This window comes from Lygodium microphyllum, chromosome 18 (assembly GCF_053477565.2).
Source record: "Lygodium microphyllum isolate KBCC chromosome 18, Lygodium_microphyllum_v1.1.10, whole genome shotgun sequence".
Classification (NCBI taxonomy): Eukaryota; Viridiplantae; Streptophyta; class Polypodiopsida; order Schizaeales; family Lygodiaceae; genus Lygodium; species Lygodium microphyllum.
The window spans coordinates 57,169,172-57,171,691 of NC_141152.1; positions in this window are offsets into that span (position 1 = coordinate 57,169,172).

Genomic DNA, 2,520 nt, shown 5'->3' on the forward strand with positions numbered 1-2,520 from the left:
TCTCGACTATCATGTCTTTGACATGTATCACATCTCTTAACATACTCAAAGGAATCTTGGAAGATGGAGGGCCATCAATATCCAGCTCTTAAAGCTTTCTGTGCCATTAACCACCCAACGAAGTGCCCTCCACAAGTGGAATCATGGCACTCTTCCAAAATAAAGGGTTCCGCAACTTCTATAGTTCCTCGTACAACCCGTTCCTTAATTCAAAAGGCATATGCCTTACTTTCTGATGTACAGGGTGGGTACCTTTCTTTACAGGAATAGTATCCACAACTAGACTGGGAGGAATGCCCCGAAGAATATCATAGCTCCAAGAAAAGATATCGCGGAACTCTCGAATTAAGGACATAATCCTCTCTTTCTTTCGAACTGAGCATGGACCCTAATTTAATTGGCTGCGAATCATTTAGCATGCCGAGATCCAGCTCAATAACATCTGCGTCTCTTATTCGATCATGAGGCTCTATCGACTCATTCAAGGTTATCTGATAAATATCCTCTGTAGTGGACCCTTCCTTAGATCCATCACTCGATGACGTCTCACTACCAGATGGATCATCTACAATTTCTAGTTCAGTGGAGGATAGTGGAGCTCTCTCACTCTGAGGAGACTCAGGGTAAGCATCCACTATTACACGATGGGCACCTCGACCTAGAATCACTCGACCAGCGGGTATATTGACTTGACAGTCTGTCTGTAGAATCCATGGCCTGCCTAGCAAAACTCGATAGCTAGGACGCTCTGCAAACCTTATCACCCCAAAGTCCAGATAGCATTCCACGCTCATAACTATAACATGGACCTTAGTAATGCAGCCTTCTAGTTGTCTTAGACTATCATAAACCATCCTAAGAAGTGTGAAGCCGTCTTTTTGGATCTCTAGACCTAACCTCGCCATCAAGTCTGAACTTATGATATTGATGGAGGATCCAATGTCCACGATAGCGTGCTCCACTAATATTCCATCCACATATGTTGGAACCTTAGGGCAATGCTTTTCAGCATGATTGAACCAATCTTCCCCCACTCTAGCTATGCCCAAAGGTTCTACTATATACCCTATACACATGATTTTCTTCAATTCCTTCCATACTCTTGGAGAAAGTTTAATCAATTGTAGGAGATTCATGTCTGGTTTGACTTCGCAAAGGGAACTTGATAGATCAAAGTCGTGATAATTATCCAAAGTTCTCTTCTTGCGCCAAACCATTCTCTCCTTTGGTCTTTCAATTGGCTTTGGTGCCTCTTTTTTAGCCTTTACCTTCTTTCTTGGCAATCCTTTATCCTCCTCGGGGTCGGCTTTACTACCAACAGGTCTTAACGGTCCACCTTCCTTATCAGGATTCAGGACTCGCTTTTCCCTAGCATCTTGCTTAGGGATTCCCTCGACAGGTTTTTCAATTCCCTTGTCACCCTCTTTAATCTTTTGACCTCTTGTTACAGCTCGTAGATTAGAAGTTTCAGCATCATTGACACGTATAGCCTCAATAAGGCCGACTCCACTGCCATGAGGTAACTTCTCTACAACAGCCTTTTCTCTTTGCAGTATTTGCCTTGGTACATCTTCTTGCGGGAGATTATTCCCTTGTGCGCGATGGTTAACTAGACCTGGTTGTTTACTCCCTTGTTGGAGAGAACTGATCTCACTCCAACACGCAGGGGCTAAGTGGCCAGACTTCTCGCAAATATCATATTTGACATTCGGGAAATTCCTAGGGAAATGTTGGCCCCCACACCACTTACAGCTGAATCTTGAGGGGCCACCCTCTTCAGGGCGTCAGCTCTCTATCAAATTCTATTGCTTCTTAAGAAAATTGACATCCACAGCTATTTGTCGATACTGTTTAGAGATCATATCAGTGTAGTGCTTCTTCATGTCCTTAACTTCACCAAGGACATTGACTCATAGCCGTGATCGTCAATCTGTTGTCCCATGGGCCTAACCAGTTGATTAGGAATCAATCCGCTGACCAACTGGGACAACATTAGGATTCATTGTTTGGTTTCCACCACTATTTGGCGAGGCTGCCTGACTAGCCATAGGCATAGTCATGCTAGGAGGAGCTGGTAACATATGCAAATTCGACATAATACTCCCTGTGCCACTCGTATCTAACATGGGGTCCCCTTGACTCCCATTGGTCAAGGCCAAATTATTACCATTTCAATTTATCCTTGCTGCATAAGCCGCTTGCAAGCACGACTCTACTCCTTCTGCTTGGGTAATGGTAGTGTCAATATCGGCCAAAGAAACACTACTCAGCTGTACCTGGATATTAAAATCCAATCCATGTAGGAAATATTGCAACTGTGTAGCCGCTAGAATGGGAATATAAGCGTTAAGTTTGCGAAGACCTTGCTTTAGTTTCTTGGCATATACCTGGACATTCTCATTTGGCTCTTGGCGTGTTACATTCAGAACATGCAACCAATATTGTCCACCCTTCTCAGGGGCAAACGGGCCTACAGAAAGACATAAAGAATTGGGCACTGCTAGTTATGGTTCCGGATTC